The sequence below is a fragment of the Taudactylus pleione genome, unplaced genomic scaffold, assembly GCF_031769625.1.
Source record: "Taudactylus pleione unplaced genomic scaffold, aTauple2 ptg000046l, whole genome shotgun sequence".
NCBI classification, from domain to species: domain Eukaryota; kingdom Metazoa; phylum Chordata; class Amphibia; order Anura; family Myobatrachidae; genus Taudactylus; species Taudactylus pleione.
The window spans coordinates 13996812-14015401 of record NW_028284448.1 but is presented as its reverse complement, the minus strand read 5'-3'; the positions used below and the strand labels follow the sequence as shown (position 1 = coordinate 14015401).

The 18590-nt window shown below is 44.3% G+C and overlaps 1 pseudogene; it reads left to right on the top strand.

Moving 5' to 3' along the window:
* Positions 1 to 10754: 10754 nt before the first annotated feature.
* LOC148537702 (uncharacterized) lies at positions 10755 to 12014 on the top strand (annotated as a pseudogene).
* The last annotated feature ends 6576 nt before the right edge of the window (positions 12015 to 18590 follow it).

Below are 18590 nucleotides of genomic sequence, written 5' to 3'. Positions count from 1 at the left end.
AATCCACCAGTGCCAGCACAGGCCTTTACTATATTAATCTGCTCAAGTGCTTTTAGGAATTATAAGAATCCAAAGTCCAAGGCAGAGAGAAGTGAAAATGTCATCACATACTGTAATATATTCTATTATCATGCATACATACCTACTGTCATCCCAGAAGAGCATCCCATGCTCCCATATCCCACCAACTTCCCTAGTTATTAGATGTGATTATCAAACCTAAAGTTTCGTTTTTTAGGTAATTTTTTACATATTTATGTAATAGTAGTATTCATTAAAAGACTTAACGCAGGAGATATGACTAATATCTCCTCGTTAAGTCAGTCTCCGTTAATTTCCACATTCCACATACTTTAGGGGCTCCCACTGACCGCTCCCAGCACAGGTGTTCCCGCTGACCACTCCAGCTGATGGCTCCCAGCACAGGGGCTCCCACTGACCGCTCCCAGCACAGGTGCTTCCGCCGACCACTCCCGCTGATGGCTCCCAGCACAGGGGCTCCCACCTACTGCTCCCAGCACAGGTGCTCCTGCCGACCACTCCCGCTGATGGCTCCCAGCACAGGGGCTCCCACCTACTGCTCCTAGCACAGGTGCTCCTGCCGACCACTCCCGCTGATGGCTCCCAGCACAGGGGCTCCCACCGACCGCTCCCAGCCCAGGTGCTCCCGCCGACCACTCCCGCTGATGGCTCCCAGCACAGGGGCTCCCACCGACCACTCCCAGCACAGGTGCTCCCGCCGACCACTCCCGCTGATGGCTCCCGGCACAGTGAGTGACACACTGCTTGCTGGCTGGTACTCCACGGTGCTAATTGCTCCCACTCACTGCGCCCCAACTACTTGCTGTGGCTGGTACTCCTGCGGCCCTGACCATGCCAGTCACAGTGTACAGGCTGCGCATGTGCAATGCAGGCATGGGAGCATTAAGAAGTAATAAAATATCACTATCCGAAAAAATGTTTACGCAGAAATAGCAATGGCAGTTTTTTGGATGTGATACTTATGTAGCTTCAACATGATGAATACAACCAAAATTTTTTTTTTAAATCAATGCGAATTCTAAACTAATTTAATACTTAACAATTTTAAGTGTTGATGAATAGGCCACCTAGTGATTAGATGGAACTTGATGCTGTGATTCATAAGGAATCTCAGCATTTCACAGTGGAAGGAGGGGTACTGCATTGCCAACACTTCCGCTAGTTGCCACTTGGATATGCCAATGAAATTTGCAAATTGGAACGATATATGTGTACCAGTAATGTGCGTGTGGTCAGGTGAGGCAGATCCTTTCCTGTCATACTTCAGTATACCCCAGAGTTTTAACAAGACAAATTACAAGAAAAATTGAAAGAAACTATTATAAATATCTTCTTTTTATTATTCTAATTATTTTTATAGTCAAAACTCTGGAGTAAAAAATGTATGGCAGGTGAGGCACTGCCTCCCCCGTCTACCTTTTGCGCACATCCCTGATTAAAACAAACCATATTTCCAGCAGTATATATTGCTGCACCTTTGTATAATGCCTACATGAACCCTAGGGTTCATATATGTATCTGTATAGCTGGCTCTGATACTAACCAGTGCTTCCCCATCCATTTACCTCACCACACGCCACTGGTGTGTACACCCGATCACGCCTGTCCGCAAGCCGTTCATCGCATTGTACCTTCTGCTGTGCAATGAACGCCACCATGCTGCTAAATGAAGCATAGAGCTACACATCGTGCTGTCATCTACTGCATCGTACGGGCGTGCAATGTATCGTGCAGTCGCATCATGCTGTTGCTGGGTACACATATCGTGTTGTGTGTACCCAGCATTACTTGCTTTTTTTGCTTTACTCCCACCTCAGTATCAAGCCCAAAGCCTCTTTTTCAAATGAGAGATGTCCGCGGACCCCTGTGTTTTGGATTTGGTTCTAAATCTTCATAAACAGCTATAAAAAAACAAAAACAAATTAAAGACATGGAAAAACTATTAAAACAATCTTCCAAAAACACAATGAGATTTTTAAAATGGTAACTGAATCCAAACAGCAAATCGCAAGCCTCAGGACAATACAAGAGCTTTAAGGTAGAGTAACAGCCTAGTCAAAGTCAACAATTATTAATTATATGATTATATGATTGTTTTATACTACTCTGTATTTGTGGAGATGCTGCAGGAGATGGAGACTATATGCCTTGATGAGAAGCAGGTGATGGATGGCCTTGCATGATACATAAGAACATGAACACCACAGTAAGCTGCCTATCAAACACACACAATCTTGCAAAGCCCATAATGAAAAGTGGTGCATGCTGGAAGTGTCCTTGGGCCCTCCCAATCACCTTATGTTGTATATTAAAAAGGTCATGCACATTTTTACAAACCAAACCCATTAGTGACAGGAACTGCCACTTTTGTGGCTGAAGTGCTAGGTTTTTTTGGGCTACCATAAAAAAAACCCAGCTGCAAATTGGCTTATCGTAGCTAACAGTGTTGCTAATCATCACCACAGTTAGAAGATGTCATTATCATCCTCATCATAAACTGTTGTTAATATCATCCTCACACAATATTAGCTCATCCCTACTTGAATAGACCACTACAGAAGTCTCTGTATTTTTTTTTGTAATTGGCAGCAAAGGTCTTTCTCATAGAATATGTACCTCATTTTTATGAACATCAGCTTTTAAAAAAAATTTGGAAGGAGGCTCCTATGCTCACAAGCTTCTGGGCTGTGCAACAAACTCTTTCTGAGTACACACTGGAGGATTAGCAGCTTAAGTACACCAAAACTAGTTTGTACAAGGGACTCAACATTGACTTTTTCTCCTCCCAGTATGCAAAACAACTGTGTGACATGCTAATGTACGCATTATAATTTAAAATAATACCTCACCATTCTACTGATGCTTACTGTATCACATTGAGTCATGGTAGAGGTGTCAATTACTGTGAGTAATTCTTTTAAACCTGACCACATAATGTTCCACTCTGGTGTGCTGAGTTGACTCATCATCATCATTACCACTGTCTCTCTTGGAAAATTACAGTTTTTCCTGGCAGTAGCATTTGCAGGAGAAACTATAGCAGGAGATGTCATCATCTCATGTACCACTTGAGCTGACAACTTGCTAGCCAGCAGCTCTTTGCATCTCTTCCAATCTTTGTTAGTTGGAAAGAAAAACATTACATAGGACTTAAATATAAGATTGGAGCATGGCTGCCAAAATATAGTGATCCAATTGCAAGAAGTTGAAAACCATTTGGCCCTGGTGAAGCAAAACATGAACTTGACCTACAAATCCAAATTATTTAGCTGCGGAGAATAGCTTAGAATCCTCCTTCAGCTTCTCTAGCTGCTTTTCCAGTAGTCTAATTAAGGATATGACATGACTGGCACTCACTTCATTGGTTACAATTTCAAATGGTTTCAGTAGCTTGCATTAAAAGGATAGTATTCTCCACTGTGCTGGACTAAGGAAACATGTCTTCCATCTCACACCACAAACTCCCAATAAGATAATAAGAAAAGAAGTCTATTGGGATAAAAAGGCGCTTAGGAAATAACAAAAAAAGGACCTGTTTTATCATCAATAAACACCGGTGTCTGACACGTGCCTTGAGGAGGAATCGTTTGTTTGGAGACCCATTAATATCATATGTGTCTATATTACCAACGAGTATTTGTAAGTTTCCTGTGTGGGGGGCAACCCCGTCTTTCGTACCACGGATATAATATCATTGATATGCCTGATAACATTTCATACTTGTGAGTGGAATGTATAGGGGACCTTCCCCATAATTATAGACCACTACATTAATTTCTATATGTATATTGTTTACGCATGTTAAATTATAAACAGTATTACACTATTGGATGTTTTTCTCCCTCCTTTTATGTGACCATGAGACATTGATCCATTGTATGGAATTGGGACTCAGGAGTTATACATAGAAGGAAAGTATTACTCTATCTTTTTTTGTTATTATTGAAAAAGGTGCTACATATTAATACTAACACCAACAATATTTATAAAAAATATATATAATTTGGAATGCAAATAGTAACAATGTCCAGGAATGCACTGATGATTGCAGATGTAACAGAATGTATTAATAATAATGTCTTGGATAACACTGAGGTTTGCAAATGAACAGGAATATAATAATAATATTCTGGTAGGTATGCAGAAAGACACTAGGAACCATTTGTTGGCAACGCAGAGAGGTCAAGAGTTCCAGAAGTGGATCCAACAAGGCAAACAGGGGTACATGACTCTAAAACAGAGAGTTTAAGACCAGAAGTCTGACACCAAGTTCTGAAATGATGATCTGGCAGGAAACACACTGTTGAGTAGCTTTAAGTCATTGAATCACAGGGGCAGCCCACAGCTGCTAATCAGACAATTAACCCAAGTTAGCAGGATAATAGACAGGCCAGGGGTCTAGACTGGCTAGAAGATATCACAGGGAAGAGCAACACCATTGGTGGGGAATGATACTACATCTTTTTGTGACAGTAGCCTGTCTGTGAATGGGCTGCTAAAGTTTTTATCCCCACCCAGTGGATTGTCACAGTCTTGTAATATTTAGTTTGATCAGTACCACTTGTACACATAACTGTAGTTAAATAAATTATTGGTTCAATGGTATTTTCCACACCAAGAATAACACTTTTTTAACATCCTGGTACAGGTGATGATTTACTGTTCTGGTAAAATGGAATTAAGATGGAAGTTAGTAGCAGGGACACATCACCGCAACTAATTGTCTAAAACCAGATGCAATGATGGTGGATATTGGATCTAATGCTAACACAGCCATCATGGCTTCAGTGATCACTGTGGAACAGGATGGTGTACAGTATGTTATGTTTGGATCTAATTGCAATTACTTGTTTCACAGCCATTTGTTGTTTGAAACTGCTAGTCTTCTTTGTCCCCTTATGTGATGAAGATTCACTGCCACCAGCAGCAGCCCTAGCATGCACGGATTCTTCTTGGGAATCCTGGATAAGGGAGGAGTCAGCCTTTGCACTTTGGATGCAGGAGGACTACCTCTGATCATTAACGAGGTTGATGATGAAGGTGTTAGTATGAGGTTGCATGTGCTGGGATCTATCCATGCTGCTGATAGCTGATGGTGAAATGCTTGTTAATATTTTACAGGATTTTTCAGATTTTTATAAATAATTTGCATGCACTTGCAAATGACATAACAGGGAGGAGGTGACTAGATGGTTAACACCCTTACCTTTATTTGTTTGACTTCACAAATGGTACAGATGGCTTGACAAATGTCAGGTTTTGGGATAAATTACTCTACATGGAAGAGGTAGCTTGTTTGGTCTTTTGTTCAAGCATGACAATATCCTTCTACTTATTATCACTGGCAAGAACTGCTGTCACTGTTGGCTGACTTACTTTGACACAAACAATATCCTCCTCCTGAATATTATCAACTTTTTCTTGTCCAACACATTCATCATCAACTTCTTCATTGGTATCAGATACACAAATATCCCCTTCATCCTGTTGCATTCCCACAGTAGCTTCCTCAATTTCTATGTCATCATCATTACTTTTACTACTACTCATCTTCACATTTGCAGAGTGTTCAGAAATGGTGAAGGAGAGGCTTCTCTATGATTACAGTGTCAAAAATTTTAGACTTGCACATAGCACTCGTGGACACCTTTAGACATTCCTCAGCAATCTGTGAAGTTTGTGAATACACACTTTGTTCTTCAGCCTTAGTGTTTTTTTGTACGATGATTTGCCTATTTAAAAGTGACACATCTATACTCAGAGCGAGAAGGTGTTTCATGCAAGGTTACAGAAGATGCTTGTCTGTTTTTTGGCTCTGGCTTTCACAAATTGGCATTCAAGTGCATGAAACAGATGTAGCATGACCACCACTTGCAAAGAAAGGCCATGGCCTGAGCCATCCCTTGCTACTGGGTGTGGTGTATGGTATGTTTGTGTCACAAGCCGCCGAACTACATCTTCAGGACGAGGTGAACGCCGGATGAATGTTCACTGAAACTCCTCTTACCTCCTGTCCATCATGCTGGGATTGACCTTGATTGGTTCCTGTCTCTATTTCCTCCCTGTGTGAAAACTGCTCCGATGCTGGTGATAGCATTTATACGTGTTTCCAGTCTCCTGTTACCAGTCGAGTTCCTGATATCCAATCTGCCATGTTTCTTGTCTGCCGATTTTCCACCTAGGGGACATGGTCTGTCTAACATCAGTTGTTTGCCACTTGTGTCATCTAGGTGGCACAGCGTGCATTCCAGCCTCTTAACACTTGAGTCATCCCAGCGGCACAGGGTGCACGCTCAGTCTTGAGTGCTCAAACCAGCGTCTGGCTACTTGTGTCAACTTGGTGACATAGATCGCACTACAGTGTCCTCAGTGTGCAATCCAGCACACCAACGCTTGTGTCAACTCAGCGACATAGGCTGCACCGCTGCTACACAGCTCAAAGGCTGCATCTTGCTCACGGCTCAAAGGCCGCTACCAGCCAAGGCTTATCAGCTCTCAAGGCTGCTACACAGCCCAAAAGCTGCATCTTACTTATGGCTCACTAGCCACAGCTAGCCAAGAATCCAACCCTCAACGTTGCTATACAGCTCAAAAGCCAAACCATGGTTACCTCCTACAGGTCACTGTTTTCCAAAAACTTCCTGACTAATCCTCTGATTCCTAACTGTTGGCAAATTTATGTTTTTCAGAAGTAATTTTTCTTTTCATAGATGGAGGTGATGTTTCCTTTATGATTATGAAATACTGTCTAATTTGAGGTGCCCTTTACACCTTCTTTCCCCTTGACCTCTTATAGTAGATTTTGAAGAAGTACTATGACTGGCAGCACTAGTACTGGGTTGAATCAGGTGCACTATGGCCCTGATTTAGACCTGCTAGCAGCCGCTGGCCGCTCGCTGGGTCTGTGAGTGTTTTTTTATTTTTTTTCTCCGGCCGCTCGCAAAGCTGTGGGAGACCACCCACAGCTTGTGCAAGCGGTCAGGAGACCATCGCAATAATCGCGACCATTGGCCTTGCGACGAGACCCTGCTGTAGGGTATAGGCTGCCACAAGGCCGAGTGGACTCCCTGCTCTAATAGAGCAGGAAGTCCACTACCGATATCAGTAGTGATGTCAGTTTGCCCACCCAACAAATGCCAGGCATTCCTAAGGGAAGCCTGCATTTGTCCAGCCACCCCCCTACTAGCCCACAAAATGGGGTGAGCTGTCACTCACCATCGACAGCCGCCCCGTCTTGTTGCGAGCCCCGTAGCGACTGAACTGAACTCAGCGGGGGTCGCGCACGCCGGACACGGTGCATGCACAGTGGGCAAACATCGGGCCGCTTGTGAGTGCACAGCGCTTGCAAGCAGCTCTGAATGAGCTCCTATGTGCGGTGACCTGTCAGTCTTGGGAAAGCTCTGTATGTACACTATGTACATACTGTGTTTCTGTGGCCACTGGATCGGGTATTCATTTTTTTGTTTTGCTAAGCTCCTGGATGATCAGTTCCTTGGAGTAGCGGTAAGTATGTTGTTTGAGTGCGTATCAGTTAATGAACGAGAGAATGTGTAATAAAGGGTTAAAACATTTGGTGTTCATGTGCTGTGTTTTTTTTATATTTTCTTCACAGTGGATTATAGGTGCAAGCATCCTGCTGGCACTTGTGGTTCTACAAGTGACGCAGAACAGGCTTGATGGGACCTGTTAGCCCACTGTGAAGAACAATATTATTTATATATTTAACCCATTACCAGGGATCCAGGGAAGCGGGAAAGCGTCCTTGGCTGGTTGATCCTCGGGAGAGGTGACCCCACTTCTTGGGGGGTCCTCAATTTCCGAGCATTGCCACCCCTGGGCTGATCAGTTTGGGGCTGGATAATGTTTTGGCAGGTGGACCCCATGCTGTGTGTCCTCCTGCTATGGCATTACCACCCCAGCTGGTACAGCCCAGTGCTGGTTATAGAAAAAGATTGGGAAAGCCCCACGCCGGCTTTCCCCCTTATTTTCCTGTACCAGACCGGGATCAGAGGTCGAAGGCTGGATATGCTATTGGAGGGGACACACAAAACTACACACATGTGGTTGTCTATTTGATAAGATTTTGGTGCGAGTTTGCTCCATGTTAAATTGTGTTTCCAAACACAATTCTTAGTAAATCCATGATTTGAATACCTTTCTATGGAAAGTACATGCGAGTTGGTTCAATGGTCTATTGATTTCTATTTGCGTGTTTGGACGTCTATTTCTATTCTGATCATATTTTTAAACACGTGTTTTGCTTTAGTAAATCTCTGAGTTGCAAAAACAGGGAAAACAAGCACGGGAATCCAATCTCACCTAGACACGATTCTTAGTAAATATACCCCTTAATATTCGCTTGAGGCGGGAGTAAACTGCAATCACTAAGTCAACTGAAATCTCCTGTAGTAAATAAAGACTACATTTCTGCATTAGAAATTCCATATCAGCAGAGCAATGATTTTCCAGCATTCCGGCATTGGTGCACCAAATGTTATTAATATAGATACACACTAACCCTCATTTGGTCTTACTGGACTGATCTGTCCAATCTGACCAAAGTTCTCTCTGGAAGCTTTTCAGTTGGATCTCATCCATTTTATTAGCAAAAGAAAGAAGATCAGCAATGGAAAGCCCTCAATCACAGCAAGGCTAGCTAAAAAAAAACAGCCATCACTTAAACCAGCGTTTCTCAATCTTTTATCTGCTATGACACACTGAAGAGTGACAACCACATACAGGGTCTGATTCAGAGCCGGACGCTATTTGCGAACGGTCGTTCAGAAAAAGGGTCCGGCTATTTAAATGGAATGGGTATGATATACCATCAGGCCGCATGGCCGGCGGTTCGATTCCTGTCAGCGTCAGCCCGACAAGAGCAGAGTGCGATGCAGCGGAAGCCCGACAGTGCTGGAAATCCCGATCGTGGATAGGTAAGTATCCACTAACCTAACCCCCCTAACTCTAACCCTCCTTAGAGGTACCTAACCCTAACTTCCCCCCCAAGTACCTAACCCTAATCCCCCCTCTAAGTGCCTAACCCTAACCACCCCCTTCCCCGCTGCCTAAACCTAAGTCCCCCGGGGGGGTGCCTAACCCTAAGTCCCCCCCGTGGGTGCCTAACCCTAATCCCCCCTCCCCCTAGCCTAACCCTAACCCTCCCGGGGGGGTGCCTAACCCTAAATCCCCCCAGGAGCCCTAAACCTAACCCTCCCCCCCGCGGCTGTCCGCTCGCGGCGCCCGGCATCACTACGATCGTGATGCCGGGCGCCGGTCTCCCGGCATCGGGGAAATGCAGGCGTCTACATCCAGATGCCCGGCATTTCACCCTTACCGGGATAAGACAGTCGGGAGGCCGGCTGCCAGTATATAGACAGTCGGCTTCCCGATTGCTTCCCATTTAAATAGAGCGCTCGCTCTTTGCGGTCTGTTGACGTCTCTATATCTGAGCGAGCGAATGAAACATGCGCTCGCTATTTTGTAAAGACTCCTCTTAGCCGTTCACATCATACGTCATCTCCGCTACATCGAAAGGCGTCTGAACTGCTCGCAGTGCTTGTGGTAGGTTTTACTTCCCGCAATCACTGCGAGCAGTTCAGGCTAAAAGACAACCAAGTGACGTGGTCGATGACGCTGCTTTGTTAATTATGCACTCCCATTAAATGCCCGTTTTGACCGTTTGGCATGCCTGCGTTTGGATCTCTACTCCCCGTCTTCAAGCACCTTCCCCTGTTACCACCCACAAACGCCTCATTCTGTCACTCAAATTAGCAGGCCCTCGCTGTTTTGCAAGCGCACGATTTCTGTCCGCAATGACTGGTTGGCGCATGCGCATTACGACCCATATGCATGCACAGATGTGCGAACATCGCTCGGAGCGAGCAAGCAGCCGCTTACGAGCGGCTCTGAATCAGGCCCACAGTACAGGACACAATATAAAGATATAAAAAATAAATTAACGTTATTGTACACAAAGCACAGCGATTCCTGTAGTTTACTTACTGTACCTTAGGATTCCTTTCCTCTTCATTTGTACTTAGGGCATGATTCAGACCCGCTCGGTAGGCTGCGTTCACATGCAGCCAGCTGATTTTTGCAATCTGTGCATGAATACGCATCGCAGTGCGTGTGCGCGAACCAGTGCAAGCGTTCGGGAAGCGTTCGGGAAGCGTACGCTTGCTGCGCATAGACTACCTTGCTGACTGAGTGACAGGAGAAGCCGTTTGTGGGTGGTGACGGGCTGGACATTAGAAACGGGGGAGTGGAGGTGCGAACGAAGGTGTGCCTGAGCGTCTCAACACCATTTCAGAGGTGTGCATAATTAAAAGGCAACTTCACAGTACACGTCACTTGGTTGTATTTCGCACTGAAGAACTCGCAGTGCTTGCAATAGGGTATGGATCATATACAAGCACTGTGTTCTCTTCCGATGGTACTCTATGTACCGATGGTTGCATACACTTTCTGGAGATGACGTGCGCAAGTGGGAACCTTAAGACAGGATGGTGGACATCTGCATACACAATGCGATCGCACACTAAGACATAGTGGGCGTGCTAATGCCTTGCCGTGCAATCGCTTGCCTTGGCGAAATTTGCTTATGCATCTAGCATGCGAACGCATCTAGTGAGCAGGTCTGAATCAAGCCCATAGTCTACCATCCTACTAAATCTGTGACTGTTTTCTCCTGGCTCCTCTCTATTACAGATGTCATGATGCTGAGACGTCTGCACAGCTGTGGCTGCCTGTCTGCTCCTGGCTCCTTACTGATGCTGCAGGAAGCCAGGGGGTGGATGAGACTTTGTAATGACAAGCCTGCACAATATCCAGTCAACCAGGTGGGAGAGCAGGAATTAACACTCCTCCCCTTGCTGGGCTGATTGGCCGAGAGCATCCGGGAGCAGGGGGAGATCAGGAAAGCACACTCTCCTCCCCTCGCTTTTGCTGCAGAATGATGACAAGGGAGACCCATCAGTCACTGAGGATATGGGGGAAGAGAGTGACATTGATTCTCAAGATGAGGTGGAGGAACGGGAAGGTGAATCAGGAATGGAGCAAGATTGTGAAGAGTCTAGTGAAGAAGATGATGATGATGAAGAAGAAATAGGTGACACCTTTTTTGGGGGAAAAGATAAGAAGACCAAATGGTCCAAAAGGCCGCCCAGGAAAGTTTGTCATATGGGAGCTCACAACATTATCACTCACCTTCCTGGAGTCAGAGGAAATGCTAAGAATGCTCAAACTGCAGTCGAATGTTGGAATAATTTATTCACTGACGATATCCTTGACACAATTGTTAGGTACACAAACCAACGGATTACATTGAAGTAAGGGCTTTCATTGACTTGTTGTACCTAGCAGGAGTGTACAAAGGAAATCATCAAAGACTGGAGGAACTTTGGGGGAGAGAAGGTGATGGAGCTACTGCATTGGGGAGAATGTCAATATAGACTAAATGCTTCCTGGTTTTTGAGGTAGATGTTCTTTTTAGAAAATACATACCCTCAAAACCAAACAAATACAGTATAAAATCATTTGCTCTCGTTGATGCCAGGATGATTTATACAGTCAATATTGAAATTTATCCTGGAAAGCAGCCAGCAGGACCTTACTGTGTCAGCAACAAGCCCAGTGATGTGGTGAAGAGAATGGCCAAGCCCATATTTGGATCTGGTCACAACGTTTCAGCTGATAACTGGTTTACTGATATAAATCTTATCAATGATTTGAAAAAAAAGCTGTCCTACGTTGGAACTATTAGAAAAAATAAAAAAGAGTTGCCACCAGATTTTTTGAATGTGAAAGGAAAAACACAACACAGCAGTATGTTCGGCTTCAATAAAGGGAATGTTCTGGTTTCCTATGTCCCGCGCGAGAAGAAAAACTTCATTCTTGTATCTTCGCTTCATGATGACAACGCCATTGATGCTGATTCTAGAGAGCTAAGGAAACCAGAGGTGATCACTTTCTGAAATACAACCAAAAGTGGGGTTGAGACTGCAGATCAAATGTGTGCTACTTACAGCATAAGCCGAAACATCAAGTGCTGGCCAATGGTCATCTTCTTCGCAATGCTCAATGTGGGTGGCATCAATTCTCAAATAATTTACCTCGGCAATAAACTTGAACCACTGCGTAGTAGAGTGTACCTAAAAAGGTTGGCCCATGAACTGATGATTGGAGAACTAAGCCAAAGAAGTTTGAAGATGTCTAGAATCCCCTGCAGCCTGCGAATCCGCTTGAAAAGATTTCGCCCCATCGATGATCGAGAGAAAGTATCACCTGTACTGCAGAAATGGGTCACAGGAGGATGTTGAATTATGAATGCCATAAATGTCACAAAGCAATCTGCCTGCCCCATGCAAATATGGTCTGCCAAACTTGCACTTCACTGTGCCAATGCATCTATACTGCTGAACTTTCCAACAGTGATTCCCAGTGAGACTGACTCTACTGTGCCTATATTTCGAGTTTTATTAGTAATTTTAATGTTCATTTGATTTTTTTGTCATGAAAACTGAAGGCAGTGTCTTGGCAGGTTTTAAATTTTGGTATTTTTTGTTTTACTTGCTTTAAGGTTAATAAATGTGGTTTTGTGAATCAGATTTCCATATATTCTCTCTTTGTACATACTAATTAAGGTCACTGATAACTTTAAGAGCGTTAGAATTGAGTTAATTAGGTGTTAATGACAATTTTATAACAGGCGCCTGTCAGGCGCACTGCGCCCGAACCTGGGAGTCCCAGAGGTGCACCTGATGCAGGGTTAAGAATGCCATTATACAAAGCCCATCTCAGACCCCTTCAGGCTTATGTACAGCCTTAGAATTATATTTAGACATAAATACTATTGGTTTTATGAGCATACTAACTACCCCATGCCACAGTGATGTTAGTGCAGAAATATTTATTGTTGTGGTCTTTCTATATATCAATCAAATGTCAAATAATTTCATTACAACACTTTTTTATCACAAGCATTTTTGCATAACATGTATGCATGTACTGTACAGTGAAAGTCGAGTTTTAATTCTGTTTATAATCATACAATTCAAATACAACATGTATGTTTATCTTCATACAATGCATCTCTTGGTTAAAAAAAAACATAGTATATTACTATAAAATCATTCCCACATTTACAGAAAAGCACAGTACTCCAGAGCTTTTATTCCGCTACTTTATTCCAGCAGACCTGTTAGACTAATTGCATAGAGACTATATTTAATTACAGCATTATTCCTTGTCACTCAGGTTTGCAATTTTCACTTTTAAATTTTAGTGGACTCTTAATTAATATTGATTTGATGTGTCATTTTATGAGCAGAGTTTAAATAATTTGTAATATAAAAACCACAAATGCATGTATGAATAAAGATAGTTACCATTCTGCATGAATCAATTAATTTGCCATATGTTGTGTATATTATATATCTGTCACAATTAATACCGTGGCTAGTGGAATCAAATGCCATAAACAGACACTGTGGGCGAGATGTAATAAAGTGTAATAAGAGTTTTTAGACATTTTTAAACTCGCACATTCTCACACATTTGTATTATGCGTGTTTCCCTTTCACACACGTGCAGTGTAATGGGGTGCAAGTTTTCCGCCAAAAATGTAACTCATGTGCGTGTTATCGCGAGAATACAGATCCGGAAGTATGTGTTTTTTTTGTACCAACCGGAATGCGAGTTTCAGTTAGTGATATGGAGAGTTTTTGTTATGAATCCCAAAGCCTAATCTGTGTAAACCCCCTAGAACCCAGGGTAGCGAGGTCTTCCGCCACTAACATCCACCCATTGTTCCCTTAGACCTATAAATGATTACCGGTACTTAGGTGGCTGCCTGGTCTTAATACTTGGGGTAGTAGCGGTTCACATGAATGTACAATGGGATCCGATGATGAGAGGAGCAGCAGGAATAGGTACAGTCAGTGTTTTGGCTTGGGAGCCGATGACGCAGCTTATGAGCTGATGAAGCGACTTGGGAGTCGATGATGCAGCTGTGAGCCAGGAGCAGAAGTTTGTGTACAAGTGGTGTGGCTTTGAGAGCCGATGATGCAGCTTAGAATTCAATGATGCATAAGCCAGAAGCAGGAATTTTGTACAAGCGGCTTTGGAAGCGATGGTGCGGCAGAAGCCGGTAGCAGAAATAAGTGAATTGATGGTCCGGCTTTGAGAGCCAATAGCTCGGCTAAGGTGACGATGGTGCTGCTTTGAGCTGGTAGTAGGAGTTGGTGTATTTGAGATGTGGCTTTGTAAGTTGATGGTGCGACTTGGGAGCAGGTACACAAGTTGGTGTACTTGAGATGCGGCTTTGAGAGCCAATGGTGTGGCTTGGGTGCCGGTACACAAGTTGGGGTACTTGAGTTGCGGCTTTGAGAGCTAATGGCAACACAGAAGCTCCTGGTGTGGCTGGGAAGACAATAGAGTGGCTTGGGAGACAGTGACAGCGTGGAACCTGCAGGTGCAGCTGGGAAGCCAATGCCGTGGTCTGTGAGCCAGTGGCAGTACAGAATCATTGGCTATTGAGCCGGTGGCAGAATGGAAGCTGCTGGTGTGGCTGGGAAGCTGATGTAGCTGCTGGTGAGCTGGTGGCAGCACAATAGCTGCTGGTGTGGCTAGGGAGCCGACAGAGAGGCTTGGGAGCCAGTGGCAAGGCTTCAGTTTGAGAACCAGAATACAATACCATGACGAGATACAGAATGCTGACCATGCAGCTGAGCTAAGAGAACCTACAGAAACGATATAGCCTGCAACGTGGCAAAAGGTCAGTGTGCACAAACAGGCGAAGGGACCAATAGCACCATGTTGTGGCATCTAGATCACCTAGCAATCAATGGCACTAGAACAACAACATCAGTAGGAGGCAAAATGCTAGTGGGAGACAAGTCGTGACCGTGACTTGTAACAGTACCCCCCTTGACATGGGGTTGAGGAACCCCCAGAACACGGTTTATCAAAAAAATCCCAGAAGAAAAGTCTCCTCAGTCTAGGAGCATGTAGAGCACCTCCAGGAACCCAGTAGTGCTCCTCCAGACCATAACTCTTCCAGTGGACCAAGAAATGCAAGGGAACCCCATGAAATCTTAGAGTCCAAGATTTTTTCAACCACAAATTCGCGTTGACCATGGACCACAACGGAAGCAAACCTGGATAGAAACTTGGGCTTAAACTTGACTGAACTGAAGACCGGTTTGAGCAAAGAACAGTGGACTGTGTTGTTGATGTGGAGAAACTTGTGTAATTGAAGCTTGAGAGCTACTGGATTCACCTGAGAAATGATGCAAAACTGGCCAGTGAACCTCAGACCCAACTTCTGAGTAGGCTGGCAAAGCTTAATGTTCTTTGTGAAGAGCCAAACCAAATCTCCCTTTTTAAACATACACGACCTCCAATGTCTGTCAGCAGATCTTTTGGAGTGGAGAGAGACCTTCCAAAAGATTTGATGAACCTTGCTCCAAATACGACAGAGCCGAGAGACAGAAGGTGAAACTGATGAACTGGAGTTGAAAGAATTTGCGCTTGGATGTTAGCCCGTGACATAGAAGAATGGAAACACTGAAGATGCTCAGCAAGTGGCAGATGGGACACCCAGTCATTATGACATTTGGACACGCAACAGTGTAAATATTGCTTCAGACACTGGTTAACACGCTCAGTTGCCCATTAGATGGCGGATGGTACTCTGAAGATAGGCTGAGGTCAATGCCCAAGGAAGCACAGAAGGCTCTCCAGAATGGTGCCACAAATTGCGTTCCTCGATCCAACACAATATCCATCTGTAAGCAGTGCAGGTAAAAGATATGTTGGAGTAACAGGCCGGAGAGTTCTTTGGCAGAAGGTAACTTAGGCAAAGGTATGAAGTGTGCCATTTTGCTAAAATGGTCCACCACAGTCCAGATCACAGAACATCGAGCAGATACTGGAAGATCAATGATAAAATCCATGGCAATGTGAGTCCAGGGTCTCCTAGTTATGGAGAGAGGAAGTAACAAACCTGAAGGAGCTGTCCGAGGTGTCTTATTTCGGTCACAGATCTCACATGCCAGGACAAACTCACGAACATCAAATAAGGCCAACAGACTGAGTGGGAGAGCAACCCTAAGGTATTACTGATGCCTGAGTGACCAAAGGCTTGACGAGCATGAAAATCCAGTAAGACTGATCTCCTGAATTTTTCTGGAACAAATAGAAGACCAGAATGCTTATCTGGAGGTGACTCTGACTGACAGGCCTGAATGAGTTCAGCCAAATTATGGGTGATGGCACAGTGGAAGAAGGAGTATGGAATAAGTGGTTTGTCTGAACTGGAGATCTGTTGCACAGGTTCAAAGCTCCTAGAGAGAGCATCAGACTTGATGTTTTTTGACCCAGGACGGAAAGGGATGAGGAAGTTGAACCAGGTGAAAAACAATACCCAGTGTTCTTGCTGAGAGTCCAACCTCTTTGCATACTGAATGTAAGATAAGTTCTTGTAGTCGGTAAGAACCATGATCCAGTGTTTGGCTCCATCTAACCAGTGTCTCCAGACCTCAAAAAGCCCATTTAATCACAAGCAGTTCCCCACATCACTGCTGCATTCTGCAGAGGTGAACTTGCAAGAGAAAAAGACACAGGGGTGCAATTTATTATCAGCAAGATCCTTCTGAGACAGAATGGCTCCAGCTCCTACTTCAGAGGCTTCCACTTCTACAATAAATGGAATCGGGGTGCTGAAGCACTGGAGCCTGACTAAATATGACCTTAAGGGCTATGAAGGCCTGGACCACTTTGGATGACCAATTAGAGGTGTCCACTCCTTTCTTGGTCTATTCAACAATGGGCGCAATGATGGGGGAGAAAGACCTAATATACCTGCAGTAATAGTTAGAAAAACTGAGTAAGCGCTGGACTGCTTTGAGAGAAGTCGGCTGGACCCATTTCAGCATAGTTTCAGCTCTCCTCAGATCCATGGAGAATCCCTGGGAAGAGATAGCCTAGGATAGACATCTGGGTGACATTAAAATCACATTTTTCTAGCTTAGCATAGAGGTGCTTCTCTCGTAGTTTCTGTAGAACTAGGCATACATGCTGATGATGTTGGTCCAGCGACTGGGAAAAGATGAGTATGTCGTCCAGATATTGTACACAACAACAAATTTCCCCAGGAATTCTCAAAGAATGTCATTGATGAGATCCTGGAAGACCGCCGGTGCGTTGGATAGGCTGAATGGCATGAACAAGTACTTGTAATGTCCCAAGTGAGTACTGAAGGCCATCTTCCACTTATCCCCACTACTAATTCGGATGAGGTTGTATGCTCCTCATAGGTCAATCTTTGCAAAAATGTTGGCTTGGCGCAGCTGGTCGAAGTGTGCCGAGATTAGATGCAATGGATAGTTCTTAATGGTGATGTTGTTTATACCTCTATAATCAATACATGGACAGAGAGACCCATCCTTCTTCTCCATGAAAAAGAAGCCAGCTCCCACCGGTGACTTAGAGGGATGGATAAATCCCTTCGCCAATGTGTCCTTGATGTAATCTCTCATTGCCTTGTCCTCTGGAATGGAAAGAGAATACAATCGGCCTTTAGGTAGTTTGGCTCCTGGCACTAAGTTAATAGCACAGTCGTATGACTGATGTGGAGGAAGAACATCTGCCAGCTGATTGGAGAAGACATCGGCGAAATCTTGGTATTGGACTGGGATGGCCGGAGAGCTTCGGCAATCATAGGATGAACTGACAAAAAAGGAATAGCCAAACAATCAGTTCGACAGGAACGACTCCATTTCGTTATTTCCCCGGAAGACCAGTCGATAATAGATTATGATCCATGAGCCAAAGGAGACTGAGAATGACTGGGGCTAAAGGACACTGAAAAAGGTAAAAAGAAATAACTTCCGAATGTAGAACTCCATCTGTCAAAAAAAGAGATGTTTTGAATTTAATGTACCCACCAGAAATCAATCCTCAATCTAATCCGCAGATAGGAACTTTCTGATCTAAAGGAATGGCGGGAACACCCAGTGAGTGGAAGAAAAGAAAGTCCATAAAATTGCTAGCCTCCCCACTATCCAGAAATGCACAGGTGATCAAATTGGAGTTAGCAAGTTGGATGGCCACGGGGACTAATATCGAATTCTTTGAGGAAATGGATGCCAGGCCTAAATGCAATTCCCCCTGCACATTTAGGCCTGCCATTTACTGGCCTGAGCGGACAATTACTCACTGTATTTCCCTTGTCCCCACAATACATAGAGAGGCCTAGGGTACATCTCCTGTGTCTCTCTTCGGGTGATAACCGAGATGCACCAATTTGCATTGGCTCCTCTGGATCAAAGGATGGAGCCCAAGTGAGAGAGCGGGGTGACCTTGTGGGAAGATTTTGTTCCCATTTACATCTTCGGAGACATCGGTCAATCCTTCTTCATGAGGTCATCCAAGGAATCAGCAGGGGGATGTTGAACGAGGATGTCCTTCATGGCCTCAGAGAGTCCAAGCCTATATTGGCTGCATAGGGCTGGATCATTCCAACCAGAGTCAGTAGCCCATCCTTGGAA